The sequence below is a fragment of the Heteronotia binoei genome, chromosome 1 (assembly GCF_032191835.1).
Source record: "Heteronotia binoei isolate CCM8104 ecotype False Entrance Well chromosome 1, APGP_CSIRO_Hbin_v1, whole genome shotgun sequence".
In the NCBI taxonomy this organism is placed as follows: Eukaryota; Metazoa; Chordata; class Lepidosauria; order Squamata; family Gekkonidae; genus Heteronotia; species Heteronotia binoei.
This window is the reverse complement of record NC_083223.1, coordinates 206,046,380-206,065,329: the sequence shown is the minus strand read 5'-3', so window position 1 is coordinate 206,065,329 and position 18,950 is coordinate 206,046,380.

Here is an 18,950-nt window from a genome sequence, read left to right as displayed (position 1 = left end):
AATTATTAATGATGTAAGAAATTGAAATTTATTACCATATGTTACTAATAAAATTGTTTGAAACAGAATACGTTGTCTTCAGCAGCACTGATATTAATATTCTTTTTTCAACTTATAATCATATATTGACTCAGACTATTAGATGGCTTAAATCACCAGTGTTTTGTTATAATAATAATAATAATTTTTAATTTATATCCCGCCCTCCCCGCCGAAGCAGGCTTGCTGTTCTAGCAGCAAGTCTCCATAAACTCAGGAAGTTTCATTCTCCCTAAAATCCTTATAAATGCAGATATCCAGGGTTAAAGTTGTCATTAGCTAGTGTGGAATGCTGATATATATTCTACAACTACAATTTCCCTTCTCAGAAGTTCTTCTCCAGCATGGATGTTGAAACAACAGCATCCCAGGCACAAGGGTGCCTAGGAAATGTGATTTCCCCAGAGCACACATGACTGTCTGACACCCAGGGCTTCTTGCATCCTGACAATTTTTTAAAAATGAAAAGTAGCCTCTGAGGCTGTAATTTTGAATGGAAATGCCTCAGAAAGGAAGGAGAATTTAGCCTTTTTCCCATTCAAAATTGCTCTGAGATGCTTTCTCTTTCGTGGATATAGATATTGATATCGATATGAAGGGGGGGTTGGGGGGAGAGGTGCTGGAACTCTCATAAGGGAAATGAAGAAGAAACATGTGAGTGCCCCTCATTAACTTTAAAACTTTTTTTTTGAGAATTTTGTTTTCACAGAGAGGCTCCAGAACTCCATTCCACCATGTTCCCCCAGAAAAAAAGCCCTGTCAATAAGGATGTAGATGGTTATGGGCACTACTAAAACACCATGTGGAAAAGTAATGCGGGCTGTTCAATGGAAAAACATCTCATGGGTCAGGGATTATTATTATTTTTCATTCATAAGAGTTATGCCTCACCTTTCTATCTAAAAAATACTCAGAGTTGTTAATTAGTGATTTCTTTATTTTTTTGCCATTTAAGCCAAAACTGGCTCCCAAAACCAAGACAAGTATAAATTAAAATATCTCCCCTGGGCTTCATGGATGCCGGTTGTTTTATGTCTTGGTTGAGAAATACCTGGAGATTTGGAGAGTAGAGCCTTGGGCAGGGCAGGGTTTGGGGAGGGACCTCAGCAGGGTATTATATCAAAGAGTCCACCCTCCAAAGCAGTCAATTCCTCCAGGGGAACTGATCCTGATCATCTGGAGATCAGTAGTAATGGTGGGAGATCCCTGATGCCACCTGGAGATTGGCAACACTATGTTAGACAGCTGGAGGAAAGCTTTCAGATAAGAACATAAGAGAAGCCATGTTGGATCAGGCCAATGGCCCATCCAGTCCAACATTCTGTGTCACACAGTGGCCAAAAAAATTATATATATATATATACACACACACACACACACACACACATTGTGGCTAATAGCCAGTGATGGACCTCTGCTCCATATTTTTATCTAACCTCCTCTTGAAGCTGGCTATGCTTGTAGCTGCTACCACCTCCTGTGGCAGTGAATTCCACATGTTAATCACCCTTTGGGTGAAGAAGTACCTCCTTTTATCCGTTCTAACGAGACTGCTCAGCAATTTCATTGAATGCCCACGAGTTCTTGTATTGTGAGAAAGGGAGAAAAGTACTTCTTTCTCTACCTTCTCCATCCCATGCATAATCTTGTAAACCTCTATCATGTCACCGCGTAGTCAACGTTTCTCCAACCTAAAGAGCCTCAAGCGTTTTAACCTTTCTTCATACGGAAAGTGTTCCAAACCTTTAATAATTCTAGTTGCCCTTTTCTGCACTTTTTCCAATGCTATAATATCCTTTTTGAGGTGCAGTGACCAGAATTGCTCACCGTATTCCAAATGAGACCGCACCATCGATTTATACAGGGGCATTATGATACTGGCTGATTTGTTTTCAATTGAACATATGAACATATGAAGCTGCCTTATACTGAATCAGACCCCTGGTCCATCAAAGTCAGTATTGTCTTCTCAGACTGGCAGCAGCTCTCCAGGGTCTCAAGCTGAGGTTTTTAACACCTATTTGCCTGGACCCTTTTTTGGAGATGCTGGGGATTGAACCTGGGACCTTCTGCTTCCCAAGCATATGCTCTATCACTGAGCCACCGTCCCTCCCCCTAATAATTCCCTTCCTAATAATTCCAAGCATGGTGTTGGCTTTTTTTATTGCAATCGCACACTGTCTTGACATTTTCAGTGAGTTATCTACCACGACCCCAAGATCTCTCTCTTGGTCAGTCTTTGCCAGTTCACACCCCATCAACTTGTATTTGTAGCTGCGATTCTTGGCCCCAATGTGCATTACTTTGCACTTGGCCACATTGAACCTCATCTGCCACTTTGACGCCCACTCACCCAGCCTCAACAGATCCCTTTGGAGTTCCTCACAATCCTCTCTGGTTCTCACAACCCTGAACAATTTAGTGTCATCTGCAAACTTGGCCACTTCACTGCTTACTCTCAACTCCAAATCATTTATGAACAAGTTAAAGAGCATTGGACCCAGTACTGAGCCCTGCGGCACTCCACTGCTTACCGTCCTCCACTGCGAAGACTGCCCATTTATACTCACTCTCTGCATCCTATTAATTAGCCAGTTTTGATCCACAAGAGGACCTGTCCTTTTACTCCATGACTCTCAAGCTTATTCGGCCCCACCCTGACCAGGCCGCGAAGCGGCTACGTGCCGCGGGGCCATGTTTTGCCTCCCTGGAAGGATGGGAGGCTGGAGAGCTTCCCGGGCATCCGGGGCTGCATGTGGGCGGTGCGTCAGGGCTATATATAGCCCCGACCCCACCCAGAACTACACAGTTGGTTTTCGCTCTCGGCTGGGTCAGACGCACGTTGAGCGTCCTGGGCTGAGAACGAGCTAGGAGGTCGTCGGCAGGCCCTTTGGGGGGTGTCAGGCCGAAGAGCGGCGGCGGCCGGTTTGCGGCACAGGACAGGCTTGACAGTTAGCTGGGGCAACCATCTGGACAAGCCCCCATCGGAGTCCTCAGCGGGCCAGGAGCGGTGTTTGTGTTGGGCGGCATAGCGTTGGGCCGTGCGCGGTAGTGGGGGCGTCCAGTGAGGCCTTTGCATAGGGGTGGTGGTTATGCCTGAGGGCGGCAGGCCTCCGTGGTTAGGGATAGGGCAGGTAAAGTTGGGGTGCCTAAGCACAGAAGCTGGGCAAGTTGGGAAGGGGAGAGTTGGGGCCATTCGCTACACTCCCTTGCCTTCTCCCCCCCACCTTTCAAATCCCCAGATTTGGGCCTTTTGATGATATTGGATTTTGATGATATTGGATTTTGTTGCCAAGCAAGCAGCTTGGTGGCAATAAGGGGAGGGACCTCTTGCAATTTTCTTGTGGGAAGGCAGGCTACTGGGGGTATTATGGGTCCAAAGAAGGGGCAGGGCCCTTCAAAAGGTAAACAACCTGCCAAGGGCAGTAGAAAGCGGGTTCACCCAGGGGAGGAGCAGATGGATGAGTGCGATACAAGGCAGGCCATAATGGAGTGGCTGTGCGCCTTGGAGAGAGAAATGGGTGCGGCTGGGGCACCTTCAACTTGGTCTGGTCGCCACAGGGCTACGGGGTGGCTGGGGGCTTTTACTTTTGAAAAGGAGGTATTGGCACGACTGTCTGAATTGCAGGAAGGCATGGGCTCCAAGATGGCCCCCGACCGGAGTCAGGAGGCTGGGACGAGCAAGGACGCCTTGATGGATGATGAAAGCGAGGACACAGAAGTTGTGGAGGAAAGGCAGCAGCCAACTCAGCCAGTGACGGTGGCGGTTACGCCAGCAGGAGTTGAAGATAAAATTGCACCTACACAACACTCGCAGGCTTGGCCATGAGGGCCATGGGGCTACAGTACATCGCCGGGAACTTCTAGTTTAGGACAAGTTGCTACATTGGTGAACCAGAGCGGGCATTGGGTTTTCCTTGCTCAACTTGTTCCAGTGTGGGCAGCGGGAGGTTCCGCTGCGGGGCAAGTGCAAGGTAACCCAGTGGGTGGTGTCCACTGCCTGCGTTATCGACAGGGACAGAGGCCACCCAAGCATCTTCTGCATCTTCAGCAGCGATGGGGGTTCTTCCTTGAGGTCAGCACATGGCAATGGCCCAGCCTATGTGGTGGCAGGGCACACAAGGGAATGCATGTGGTTTCCCCACAAATCCTCACAGGTCGGTGCCTTTCCTGGCCCTCCCCTTTGGGGATCCCGCAATGCCATTAGGGTACCATTTGACCCCCGCAACGCAGGAAAAAATTCTGAGGGGGGAATATGTTGATGTATTTAGTCTCCTGTACAGAGAATTGGAAAAGAAGAGTAAGGAAGAAATGAATGAAAAGGAGAAGGAAAAGCTTAGGCGCAGGAAGGTTGACCGCACATGGGCCAGTTGGCTACCTGGTTTTCTTATATACCTGGGAGTCATTGCTAGGGCTCAGCCCTGTAGGGCTGTGCCTTTGCTCCAATATTGTGATATTATATACAGGGCGCATACTGATTTCGTGGGAGCTGCCTGGTTACAACACGATGAAATGTTCAGGATGAGGGCAGTAATTAATCTGGCCTTACCATGGGACCAAATCAATCAGCAGCTGTGGCTACAGCTGATGGCTCCAGCAAAACCCAATGTGGGTGACAGGGCCAACAGTGGGCACTTGGTGCATAAACAACCTGGCGTCTCCGTAGCCCGCTCATCAGTTGGCCAGCCAGTTCAACCCCGGCTGTTATTCAGGCATGAATGCCCAGTATGTGGTGGGCCCCACGCATTCTCGGCATGTAGTAAAGCTAAGCAAAAAGCGGGTGCTAAGCACCCCAGGGGCGGAGGCAACTCACAGATGCCTGGAAAAGGGGCCCAGCCTCATTCGGCTGAGAGTTCTTAAGCGTTTCCTGGAGGGTTATCCCAGAGTAGCGGACGGAGCCTACTTATGGGAAGGATTCACCTTGGTATTCAGGATCCCATTTCAAGGGCCTAGGGTGCCTTGTAGGGCTTCTAACCTTCTTTCTATTGTAGGGCTCGAGCATGTGATTAGAGAGAAGATTGCGAAGGAATGTTTGGAGGGGCAAGTCATCGGTCATTGCAATGACCCCCCCCCCAGTTCCATGTTTACGGGTTTCCCCCTTAGGAGTGGTGCCTAATAAGGCTGCGGGTGAATACAGGTTGATTCTTCATCTTTCATATCCCAGCAGCGGATTGGTGAATGATGGAATTCCTGACCATTTATGTTCAGTTCGCTACACTTCCTTTGACCAAGTGGTCAAAGTAATGCGGGGGTGTGAGCTGGGAGCTGAAATGACCAAATGCAACATTAAGTTGGCGTTTCGCCTCTTACCAGTTCACCCGGAGGACTTTGAGTTGTTGGGGTTTAAGTTTGAGGGGAAGTATTACATGAATAGATCCCTGCCCATGGGGTGTTCTGTATCCTGTGCAGCCTTTGAGAAGTTCAGTTTTTTTCTGGAATGGCTGTTGAAGACTAGATCTGGGTGTACTGAAGCGATTCATTACCTGGATGATTTTTTGTTCATGGGCGCAGCAGGGACTGGGCGTTGTGCCCGGCTGCTTGAGCTGTTTATGGAACTGACTGCTGAGCTCGGTGTGCCATTGGCTCATGAAAAGACCGAGGGCCTGGCTACATGGCTGACATTTCTGGGCATTGAGCTGGACAAGTTACAGCAAGCCTCTTGACTTCTGGAGGAAAAGGTCCGGCAGCTTAGAGAATGGCTGGCAGCTCTTAGGAGGAAACACAAATTGTCGCTGTTGGAACTGCAGCAACTTGTCGGGCATCTCAATTTTGCCTGCAGAGTTGTAGCATTCCTTTGGCGCCTGTGCGATGTCATGGGGTCCCTGCGTCTACCTTATCATAGGGTGCATATAACAGCGACTATGCGCAGTGACTTGGAGGTGTGGGAGACCTTCTTGGAATCGTTCAATGGGGTGTCCTTTTGGCGGGAGGATATGAAGTTCGAAGCTGACCTCCAGATTTCCTCAGATGCGGCGGGTTCTACTGGTTTTGGGGTTGCGTAGAGCAGTGGCCTAAGGATTGGCAAACTAATGGGCTTTGTAGGAACTTAATCTTTTTGGAGTTTTTTCCTATTGTTGTGGCAGTTTGGATTTGGGGGGAACTGCTGGCCAACCAGGTTGTGCACTATTCGTGTGACAATTTGTCGGTGGTCCACGTTATTAATTCCTTATCCTCCAAATCAATACTGGTTATGAACCTGGTAAGGGCTTTTACATTGCGTTGTCTTCAACTGAACGTGTTGTTTTTGGCAAAGCATGTCCCTGGTGTTTGTAACGGGGTGGTGGACGCTCTGTCTCACCTACAGATGGAGTGCTTTTACCAGTTAGCCCCGGAGACTGATCCACAGCTGGTGCAGATGCCCCAGGACCTGTGGTAGTTTAGCAGGCTGAAGCCGGTAGGGCAATTTTGTTAGCTTTGGCCCCAAGTACATGGAAAGCGTATGAGCATGCCACTCTACAGTTTAGGGTCTTTAGACACACAGCAGAATTGGAGGATAGCTGGCCCATTCCAGTTCAGCATCTGATGCAGTTTTGCGTGCATCAGAAAGGTAGGGGTTTAGAAATTAAGTCCATTCGGAGCCAGTTGGCCGCCTTGGCTTTTATCAGTAAGGCCCAGGGGTTTCCGATAGCAGTTGGAGACTTTAGGTTGAAAAAGATGCTTGAAGGCTGGTCCAGGGAACGGGGGTCATGGGTGGATGCCCAGCAACTCATTTCTCCATCCATATCGAGGGGGTTGGCCCAGCTTTGGCCCGAGGTGTGTAGTTCTGACTACAAAGTTGCACTGTTCCATGCAGCGGTGCTAACGGCATTTTGGGGGGCCTTAAGGGTCTGTGAACTCGTGCGGCTGTCACGGAATGACCAATCCAATTGGGCATTGCAGAGTGGAGATGTCAAATTTAAGGGCGGATATGTGGTGATGCAACTCCGGCGGTCCAAAACGGACCAAAGATGTAAGGGCACCACGATCACGACTGGTCCCTGTGAGGAGGCCGGTCTTTGCCCAGTCCAAGCATCACAGCATTATTTGGCAGTCAGGGGGTATGCCCAGGGGCTGCTTTTATGCCATGAGGGTGGATCCCCCCTCACCAAGTATCAGTTTTGGGCTGTTACTGCTAGGGCCTTAGACAAGTTGGGCTTGGCGAGGTTTAAGTCTGGGACCCATTCTTTTCAAATTGCGGCCGCGTCAACTGCTGCTGCAATGGGCTATCCTGGTCCAGCCATACAAAAGGTAGGCCGTTGGCGTTCAACAGCTTTCCGAGCTTATCTGCGCCCACTGGCCGGGCCGCAAAGCGGCTACGTGCTGCGGGGCCATGTTTTGCCTCCCTGAAAGGATGGGAGGCTGGAGAACCTCCCGGGCATCCGGGGCTGCATGTGGACGGTGCATCGGGGTTAGATATAGCCCCGACCCCACCCAAAACTACGCAGTTGGTTTTCGCTCTCGGCCCACCCACCCACCCTGCAGTAGTACAGGTTTGACCGGTCGTCTTATTAGGGGCCAGGTAGGAATTTTTTCACCCCATCTTATTGGCCTGGGGTGAGGTGTTTTTCGCCTACCTTGTACTGATGGCAGTGGTGTGGAAGTCAGGGCAGGAAGGTTAGTTTGGTCACTTGGCAGAAGGAGCCAGGGGTTTATACCTTGCAGGTGAGCACCCAGGCCTCTGTACCTGTTAGTGCAGTCGATACGCAGGAATGGCAGATGGGCTTTATGGCTCAGTGCTGTAGAATGCGGATCGTACTCATGCCTCCCCCTAAATTCGCCTCCTTCTGGTGATTGGGGCTGAAGTTGAAGGGGAGGGTATTTGTGGCCTGGCCGGCCTGGCATTAGCCACAGTCATATGGCTCGTGCTGGGGGCTGGGTGGCTCGCCCATTATTGGACTTGGTGGGATCGTTGGAAGACCCTAGGGCTTGTCCAATTGCAGGGCTTGCTATGCTAGTTGTGTTAATTAAAGTGGCCCGTTTCCCAATATTCTGTGTTAGCCTCTTTATTCCGACTGGCAGGGGGCAACTAAGGAGCCTTTGATGAAGAACTTTATCAAAAGCTTTCTGGAAGTCAAGGTAAACAATATCTATCGGGTCTCCTTTGTCCACATATTTGTTCACCCCCTCAAAGAAATGTAACAGGTTAGTGAGGCAAGATCTTCCCTTACAGAACCCATGCTGAGTCTTCCTCAATAACTCGTGTTCATCAATGTGCTTACTCATTCTGTCCTTGATAATGGTTTCTACCAACTTTCCTGGTATTGAAGTCAGACTGACTGGCCTGTAGTTTCCCAGATCTCCTCTGGAAACCTTTTTAAAGATGGGGGTGACAATTGCTACCTTCCAGTTCTCAGGAACAGAGGCAGATTTCAATGAAAGATTACATATTTTTGTCAGAAGATCCACAAGTTCAACTTTGAGTTCTTTCAGAACTCTTGGATGTATGCCATCCAGACCTGGTGACTTATTAGTTTTTAATTCATTGTAGGACCTCCTCTCTTGTCACCTCAATCTGACTCAGGTCTTTCAACACCCCTTCCAATATAAGTGGTTTTGGAGCAGGCAAACACTTCTCATCTTCCACAGTGAAGACGGAGGCAAAAAATGCATTCAGCTTCTCAGCCATTTCCCTATCCTCCTTCAGTAATCCTTTGACCCCATGGTCATCCAAGGGCCCCACTGCCTCCCTGGCTGGTTTCCTGCTTCCAATATATTTGAAGAAATTTTTATTGTTGGTCTTTATTTATTTTTTTGCAATATGCAATAGATCCAGATCAAAGCACAACAGAAACGTTCCAAGTTGCTACCTCTTTCCCAATTTACTTTACTGACAGCAGTGACTAGGAGGAATCTTTCAAGGCTGCATTAATCCCCTTCCTTTTGCTATTCCTGTGTTTAGACTTGCCTCATGAGGCTTCTTTTCATTTAAAAATATTTTAGAACTCCATTTCACATATTTGAACATAAAATCAAGTTTGTCCTCGAATTAGCAAGACCAGCAGTGGAACTCTGAACAGAATTGCACCTTTCTAAGTCTGTGGAAGTCACTGTAGATCTGCAAACAGATCTAGCAGTCTATAGTTCACCATATGGTGTCTAATGGTTTCCTATTGCAACCAGCTACTTTAGTTTTCTCTTCAGGTGATCCAATTCTACATACACACACCTGCAATATGTTGCTCTTCAGCACAGTGAGGGGAGAATCTCATAATACTTTTTACCTTGTGAACATCCAACTTCATGAAAGAAGCAATAAAAACAAATGTTTTGTATCAGTAAGGACCAAGGCTGCTTTTGTGTGATCAACCACTACTGGAAAATTTCAGACTCAGATAAAAATCACTGGGATTTTTTTTTCTACTTTGAAATGAGCACTGTTGTAAAGGAAACCTGCAATAATGAGATAATATGAATGAAAAATAAATATTTCACATGTTTTCAAGCAAAGGAAAGCATCCTGGGGCACCTGCTGCGACAGGCTTTTAAGTTTATGTCACTTCAGAAGTAGGTAGAGATTGGCACGAACTTATACACGAATTGCAATTTGTGCACAAATCAGCCCAATTTGTGGTTTGTTCTGAACTGTTTTGGTTCTTGGTGATTTGTTTGGTTCCTTTTTGTAGTTCATTTTTCCAGACAGCTTGGTGCTGATTCAATCAATCCCTAGGTAATACTGGGGGTAGACTTCTGGGAGCCCTAGAAACATCTATAGCAGTTATCCATAACTTGACTGGCAGCTCTGGGAGCCAATCATGGAGCTCCCATTCTGCAGCATGAAGAGTTAATTGTCATGAGAGCTGAAGAGCTTTCCTAGGGGCACCTGCTTTGGATGGCTATAACTTGGACATTCCAAATCCCATCTTCTCCAAACTTGGAGAAATGCACAAGGAGGTGAGGGCCCTGCGGGACCTTGTTCAATTCCGCAGGGCCTGCAAGACAACCCTCTTCCGGCTAGCTTACACCTGACTGACGAGAAACTTAACGTAGCTTTCCAGACTTTTGTTATATATTCTGTTATGATGCTTAATGTTTTAATGTTTTAAATGTTTTAAATATTTATACATCTAAATGTTATTAACTTTATGTTTGACTCCCTGTTGTAAGCCGCCCTGAGCCACCTCATGGGAAGGGCGGGATATAAATTCTAAATAAATAAAAAAAAATCCTTGTTAACAAGCTTGCCAAGTGAGGTGCTATCTCAGATCAAGATTAAAAACTTACCTGCATTGACATCAAGGAATTTTTAATTGAATATATATATAAATAGGCCAACCATGTTGTTGTTGTTAACCATTCAGTCCAACCATTCAGTCATGTCCAACTCTTGGTGATTCTATGGTCCAGCTCTCTCCATGTTTTCTGATCCTGTAGTGTTTTTTGAGTTGTTCCATGCTCAGGCTGGTGTCAACTTTTATGATATCTGGTCACCGTGTTCTTTGGCGACCTGGTTTCCTTTTGCCACTAACCCATCCAAGAATAATTGATTTTTCTAGTGAATTCTTCTACATGACATGGTTGAAATAAGTCAGTTCCAGTTTTGTGATTTTTCCTTCCAATGGCATGTCTGGTTGTCTGGTTCCCTGGGCTCAGGCTTGGTGGAGGGCTAGGGTGACATCTCCAGGATACAATTTAATGCCTGGATGCAGCACCTCAGACCACAACCACAGGGAGAATGGCAACACCTGGTACCCCTGTTGGTCACCGCTCAAGCCTTCTTTTTCCTCTCTCTGTACCTCTCTCTCTTTTGGCAGCGAGCTCTTCCTCCCCGGTGCTTGAGCGTCACTTCCATTAAATTTCCATCCTTACACCTCCCCCTCCCTCCACCAATTCCCAAACTTTATTAACACCAGAAAGCCCTAACCCGGAAGGGGGTTTCAGAACAAAAGACATTGGCTATGAAGCCCCTGGAGGTCCAGCCAATACTGGGGCTGTCATCGAGGTAGCTGCACTAGTTTCTTGAGGCAGGGTCGGGATACCAGGTAGGACTTCCTCATAGCAGGAAGGTACAGTCATTGACTCGACGGCTTGCTGGTTGAGAGCAGGAGACTCTCTCCCTGCAAGGAGGGGTTGGGTCAAGTCTGGAGGGTGAGCCAAAGGCGTGGTTTCCGTACACCAGTTTTATGCATTCCAATACTTGCTTGTTTGTCCAAGGAATGTGCAGGAGCCTTCTCTAGCACCACAGCTCAAATGAGTCAATTTTCCTCCTGTCTTGCTTCTTCATGGTCCAATTTTCACAGCCATAGGTGTCACGAGCTGGGGCCAGGCCAGGCGAAGTCCAGGGGCAGTCCAAGGTCTGTAACCGGTGAGCAAGAGTGTCCAAGGTGCCAAAGCCAAATTGTTGTTCAGGTATCGTAGGTCAGAGGTTCAGAAGCCGTAGTCAGGAGGTCCAAAGTCAAAAGCCGAAGTGGATGCTAGGACGTCAGGTAGATGACTAGTTGCTTCCACAAAGCCTCCTCCCAAAGCCTACAGCTATATAGCCCTCTGCTGGCTGTTGCCCATTTGGGCTAATTGCTGGCTCAGAGAGGCAGCCAGGATCCTGTTGCAACTCAAGCATCCTTGCTCTTAGAAGGGCCAGAATCCTCTCAAAACTCAGGGCTCAGGGAGCGTCTTGCTTGTGAGCGTGCCGCCCTCCTCCGATCCCTGAGGTCCTGACGGAGGCGGTCACGTACACGCGCCACCCGAGAGGGCGAGGCAGGGGGGCTGGGATCTTCTCCAGCAGGAGGCAGGGGCACTGGTGCAGGTGGCAGGGGCACAGTTTCTGCTGCAGGCTCAACTTCCTCTACAGGGTCCCCAGCACCCATGACACTATCCCCCCCCCAGGGCCCCCCTCCGTCGAGGGGCCTGGGAGGTCGGGGTGGTCATTGTGGAACCGTTGCACCAAGTCCGGGGCATGAAGATTGTCCACGGGCTCCCAAGACCGGTCTTCTGGGCCGTATCCCTCCCAGTCCACAAGGTACTGGAGGCCTCCACGATGGTACCGGGAGTCCAGGATCTGGCGCACCTCGTATTCTTCTTCATCATCCACCAACACTGGTGGTGGTGGCGGTGGAGAAGGAGGCCGAGCTGGGTCAGGGCGTGCAGCTGGAACAAGGAGGGAGCGATGGAACACGGGGTAAATACGGAGGTGGGGTGGCAACTGGAGCCTGAAGGCGACGGGGTTTATTTGTTCTAAGACAGGGTAGGGTCCAATGAACCGCGCATCCAGCTTGTGAGACCGACCAGGCCGGCGCAGGTAGCGAGTTGAGAGCCACACCTGATCCCCCGGCTGGATTGGGGGGCCTTCCTGCCTCTTCCGGTCCGCAGCTAGTTTATAGGCTTCCTTGGCCCGCTGTAGCTGCTCTCGGAGCAAGTCTTGGCTGGCGCGGAGTTCTTGCAGGTAGGCCTCAACGGCGGGGACATTCGTGGGTGGCAGGATCGCCGGGAAGAACCGAGGGTGGTACCCGTAGGTTGCAGCAAACGGGGTCATTTGGGTGGAGGAATGGACCGCGTTGTTGTATGCAAATTCCGCTAGAGGCAACAGAGTGGTCCAGTCGTCCTGCTGGTAGCAGGTGTAACAGCGGAGATATTGCTCTAGCGTGGCATTGGTGCGCTCTGTCTGACCATCTGTCTGTGGGTGGTAAGCTGAGGACAGGTGCACTTGAGTCCCCAGGCTGGAATGGAGGGCTTGCCAGAACCGAGAGGAGAACTGGGGGCCCCGGTCTGAGATCAGGTGGGCTGGGAGTCCGTGCAGACGAAAGATGTGTTGCAGGTAGAGCTGGGCTGTCTCCTGAGCTGTGGGAAGTTTCGGGCACGGAATGAAGTGGGCCATCTTGGTAAATAGGTCGACGACCACCAAGATGCACGTCTGACCCTTGGATCGTGGAAGTTCCGTGATGAAGTCCATCGAGATGGTATCCCAGGGTCCTGAGGGTGTGGGCAAGGGCTGTAACAACCCCGAGGGTTTGGCTGGGACGTCTTTGGCCCGTCGGCAGACGTCACAGGAGCTGACATAACGGGCAACATCGGAGCGAACTCGTGGCCACCAGAATTCCCGTGTCAGCAAGTGGGTGGTCTTATGTTGTCCAAAGTGCCCAGCGGGTAACGCGTCGTGGGTCATGCGTAGTACTTCTGCCCGCAAGGGCCCGGGCGGCACATAGAGGCGTTCGTGGTGTAGCAAGAGGCCGCCTCGAGTCGTGAACTCGCCTGTTGAGCCATCTTGGAGTGCCTGGAGGTGTTGCTGGACCCAGGGATCATTGGCCTGGCTAGCACGAATGTCCTCCACGAGTGCTGGTGAAGTGGAGGTGGCTGCAAACACTGAGGGTGGCAGGATGGGAGCAGCAGGCACGGTCTCAGTCGAAGCAGGAGCGTATTCCGGTTTCCGCGAGAGCGCATCGGCTTTCCGGTTCTGGGTATGGGGGATGTAGGTGATCTTGAAGTCAAAGCGGGAGAAGAATAGGGACCACTGGATCTGGCGCTGGTTGAGACGGCGGGTGGTCTGGAGATGCTCCAAGTTCCGGTGGTTGGTGAGCACTTGGACAGGGTGGTGAGCCCCTTCAAGGTAATGTCTCCAAACCTCAAAAGCCACCTTGATCGCGAGCAACTCCCTCTCCCAGATGGTGTAGTTCCTCTCTGCCGCAGTGAGCTGGCGTGAGTAATAGGTGCAGGGCTGGAGTGGCAGGGACGGCTCCTCGCGCTGGGACAGCACTGCTCCCAGGGCCACGTTGGAGGCATCAGCTTCCACCGTAAAGGGAAGCTGGGGGTCGGGGTATCTCAGGAGTGGCCCGGTGGCAAAGCGGGTCTTCAGGGTGGAGAAAGCGTTATCGGCCTCTGGGGACCAGTGGAAAGGTTCTTTGGGGCGGAGTAGTTGAGTCAGGGGTGTTGTCAGAGATGCATAGGCTGGGATGAATTGCCGATAGTAGTTGGCAAAACCAAGGAACCGCTGCAGGTCTTTGCGATTCTGAGGGGCCTGCCAGGTCAGGACCGCTTCCACCTTCTTCGGGTCCATGAGGATTCCCTGTGGTGACACAATGTGACCAAGGAACTCGACGGAGCGCAGGTCAAAGTCGCACTTCTCCAGCTTGGCGTAGAGGCCATGGGCTCGTAGGCGCTGTAGGACCTGGCGGACGTGCTCGGCATGCTGGGCAGGATTGCGGGAGTAAATTAGAATGTCATCCAGGTATATGATCGCGAAGCGGTCGAGCAGGTCCCGGAATACATCATTCATGAACCTCTGGAAGACAGCGGGGGCGTTGGTCAATCCGAAGGGCATCACCAGGTGCTCGTACTGCCCGTATCGGGTCCCAAACGCGGTCTTCCATTCGTCTCCGGGCCGTATGCGCACCAAATTGTACGCTCCGCGGAGGTCCAGCTTGGTGTAGATTTGGGCCCCCTTTAAACGATCCAAGAGTTCAGGGATCAGTGGTAGAGGGTACCGGTCGCGGATGGTGATCTTGTTCAGGGCCCGGTAGTCATTGCACAGCCGGAGCTCCCCGCTTTTCTTCTTCACAAAGAGGACTGGAGCAGACAGGGGAGAAGTTGAGGGTCGGATGAATCCGCGCTTCAGGTTCTTGTCCAGGTAGTCTCGCAAAGCTGCCAACTCAGGCTCCGACATTGGGTACAGACGCCCCACCAGGAGTGGTGCCCCAGGTACCAAATCAATGGCACAGTCATAGGGTCGGTGAGGGGGAAGCTGATCTGCTCCTGTCTCTTCAAAGACATCGGCGAAATCTGCATACTTCTGAGGGAGCTGAGGACCACCACTCGGGATGCCGGCTGCTAGAGTGGTGGGAGGAGTCAGATGGGGGCATGGGTCTCGGAAGCGTAGTTCTTGCTGAGCCCAGTCCACGATGGGGTTGTGCAGCTTCAGCCAGGAAAGGCCTAGAATCAGCGGGAAGCGAGGCATGCGGGCGACATCAAACTGCAGCTGTTCTTGGTGCTGCTGGACGTGGAAGGTGATGGGACAGGTCTCCTGGGTGACGGGGCCAGAACGGAGGAGGCGCCCGTCAATAGCCTCCACCAGCGTCGGAATCTCTTTTGGCTGCACTGGGATCTGGTGCTGCTTTACAAAGGCGGCATCTACGAAACAGTGGGCCGCTCCCGAGTCCAGCATGGCATACACGAACAGCCAGCGTCCATCGGGCAGATGGAGTTTGACTGGTAGCAGGAACGGGCCCGGGGTATCAGCCTGTTGTTCGGAGGACCCAGCTAGTCGCCCCAGGCTGGAGGGTCCACTTACGCCTGGGGCTGGCCTTTTGGCGGCGGTGGCAATGTAGGTCTGGGTATTCGATGTTTAGCAGGGCAGCCAGAGGCATAGTGGCCTGCCGTGCCGCAGTAGAGGCACAGGTTCTGCGTGCGGCGTCTGGCCTTTTCTTCTGGAGTCAGACGGGGTCGAGCAGCTCCAAGCTGCATAGGCTCACCCTCGTCTCTGGTACTAGCTGGGGATGGGAGAGGAGCCAAGTGGCATGGCGCAGGGAGCTGGCGCCCTCGGGTCTTGGCTTGGCGGCGACTTTCCAGGCGGCCATCGATGCGGAGGCAGAGGGTGATAAGTTCCTGGAGCGTGGGGGGCCGCTCCACCCTGGCCAGTTTGTCCAGGACTTCCTCTGCCAACCCCTCGGTAAACTGGTCCATCTGAGCAGCCTCATTCCACGCCAAGTCTTGGGCCAGGAGCTTGAATTCGGTGGCATACTGAGCCACCGAGGACTGGCCTTGTTTCAGGGCCCTGATTTTCCGGTTGGCTGTGGCTGCTTGGACTGGGTTGGAGAAGGCAGCAGACAGGTGGGCCTCAAACCCCTGGTAATCAGTCAGTAGGGGAGAGGACCCAACCAGTAGGGGTGTGGCCCACTTGGCCGCCTGCCCCTTTAACAGACTAATGATAAAACACACCTTCGTCTTGTCATTGGGGAAGTCCCGTGCTCTTAGTTCAAAGTACAGCTGACACTGTGCCAGGAACGCAGGAAATTCTTCCACAGCACCCCCAAATCTGTCAGGTGGGGGAACTGGGCACTTGGCTGGAGCACTGGCTGCAGGCTGTTGCTGCAAGTGCACTACTGCCTGTGTCAGCTGCTGTACCTGGGCTTGGAGGGCAGCCAGTAGTCCTGCGGTTCCACTTGCTTCAGCATCCATCCTGTGGAATGGGTGTTTGTGTGGGTGGAAGCAATCTGTCACGAGCTGGGGCCAGGCCAGGCGAAGTCCAGGGGCAGTCCAAGGTCTGTAACCGGTGAGCAAGAGTGTCCAAGGTGCCAGAGCCAAATCGTTGTTCAGGTATCGTAGGTCAGAGGTTCAGAAGCCGTAGTCAGGAGGTCCAAAGTCAAAAGCCGAAGTGGATGCTAGGACGTCAGGTAGATGACTAGTTGCTTCCACAAAGCCTCCTCCCAAAGCCTACAGCTATATAGCCCTCTGCTGGCTGTTGCCCATTTGGGCTAATTGCTGGCTCAGAGAGGCAGCCAGGATCCTGTTGCAACTCAAGCATCCTTGCTCTTAGAAGGGCCAGAATCCTCTCAAAACTCAGGGCTCAGGGAGCGTCTTGCTTGTGAGCATGCCGCCCTCCTCCGATCCCTGAGGTCCTGACGGAGGCGGTCACGTACACGCGCCACCCGAGAGGGCGAGGCAGGGGGGCTGGGATCTTCTCCAGCAGGAGGCAGGGGCACTGGTGCAGGTGGCAGGGGCACAGTTTCTGCTGCAGGCTCAACTTCCTCTACAGGGTCCCCAGCACCCATGACACTAGGTTGCTATGGGGAACACAATAGAACAGACAAATTTGCATTTGGTTGCTAGGCTGATGTCCTTGCTCTTCCATATACAATTCATGCTCATCATTGCTGTGCAACCCAATGTGATTTGAAGTTTTATTTCTGGACTGCATTCACTGTTTTGGTTGATCAGTGACCCTAAGAAAGTGAATTCTTCCACACATTCAGTCTCTTCATTGTCAACTCTTATTTTGATGTTTCTGTTCTTCTCGGTGGTCATGATCTTGGTCTTTGTGATATTTAAGAAGAGGCCAAACTTCTCACTTGCTTCTTTGATTTTCTTGCTCAGATATTCCAGGTCTTCTTTAGTTTCTGAGAGGATGGTAGTGTCATCAGCATATCGAAGATTGATGGTATTCCTTCCTTCAGACTTTACTCCAATGTTTGACTCTTCCAGCTCTAACTGCCTCTTGATTGTTTTGGCATACATGTTGAATAGGAAAGGTGAAAGAATGCAACCTTGTTTTACTCCTTTCTCTATCTTGAATCAATCAGTATCTCTGTACAGTGTTCACTCAGTGGCTTCCTGGTTGGTGTACAATGATTGCATCAACTTGACCAGATCAATGATTGTATCAACTTGACACCCCCAGATCTTGTAGGACAAGTGTCAAACATACGGCCCGAGGGCTGAATCTGGCCCCAGAGAGCTTTTATCAGGCCTTCAAGCAACCGGCTGGATCTTCTTCCTTCTCCCTCTGTCTTCCTTCTTTCTGCATCATAGCTTGCTTTGCCAGGAACTACAGAGCAAAGCTTCTATTTTCTCCATTTGCAGAGGCTCCTTCCTTGGGGAGAAAGTGGGGGAGAGCATGCTTTGTCAGACTCTCAATCACACAGCGGAGTTACTGAGGCTCCTGCCCCTCCTGGTCCCCTGGGGAAGGAAGGAAAGAGCCAGAGCTTCCTTTGTCCAGGTCTCTGGATCCCATGAGAGAGATACAAAGAAAGCACTTTTATGACCAATGAGTGCTAATGTTTTAATTATGTTTTATTTTAAGTTTTTAAAAAACCTTTTAACTGTGTTTGTCTGTGTCCTTTATAAAGTTTATATCTCTGCTACCTGGCATTACATTTTATGACACACATGGCCCAGCCCGACAAGGTCTTATTTATGTGAGATTCAGCCTTCATAACAAATGAGTTTGACACCCCTGGGGTTCTCCACAGCTTGCTATGGTTGTTATGACACAGTCAAAGGCTTTCTTGTAATGCATGAAGCATAAGTAGATAATTGTTTGATATCATGATACTCATTGTTTGATATTCATAAATCATATTTAATGCAATTTGGCCATGCCCTCTCTGCACCCTTTGGAGGAGACATGTATGCAGCTACACACATTCGTAACCCTTTCCAAAAAAGACACGATCAGTGTGTTCTCAGACACGATCAGTGTGTTCCCCTCTCAAGTGGGGCCCTTGGATGACCATGGGGTAAAAGGATTACTGAAGGAGGATAGGGAAATGGCTGAGAAGCTAAATTAATTTTTTGCCTCCATCTTCACTGTGGAAGATGAGAACTTTTTGCCCGCCCCAGAACCACTAATTTTGGAAGGGGTGTTGAAATACCTGAGTCAGATTGAGGTGACAAAAGAGGAGGTCCTACAACTGATAGACAAATTAAAAACTAATAAGTCACCGGGTCCGGATGGCATACATCCGAGAGTTCTGAAAGAACTCAAAGTTGAACTTGTGGATCTTCTAACAAAAATCTGTAATCTTTCATTGAAATCTGCCTCCGTTCCTGAGGACTGGAAGGTAGCAAATGTCACCCCCATCTTTAAAAAGGGTTCCAGAGGAGATCCGGGAAATTACAGGACAGTCAGTCTGACTTCAATACCGGGAAAGTTGGTAGAAACCATTATCAAGGACAGAATGAGTAGGCACATTGATGAACACGGGTTATTGAGGAAGACTCAGCATGGGTTCTGCAAGGGAAGATCTTGCCTCACTAACCTGTTACATTTCTTTGAGGGGGTGAACAAACATGTGGACAAAGGCGACCCGATAGATGTTGTTTACCTTGACTTCCAGAAAGCTTTTGATAAAGTTCCTCATCAAAGGCTCCTTAGAAAACTTGAGAGTCATGGAGTAAAAGGACAGGTCCTCTTGTGGATCAAAAACTGGCTTAGTAATAGGAAGCAGAGAGTCAGTATAAATGGGCAGTCTTCGCAGTGGAGGACGGTAAGCAGTGGGGTGCCGCAGGGC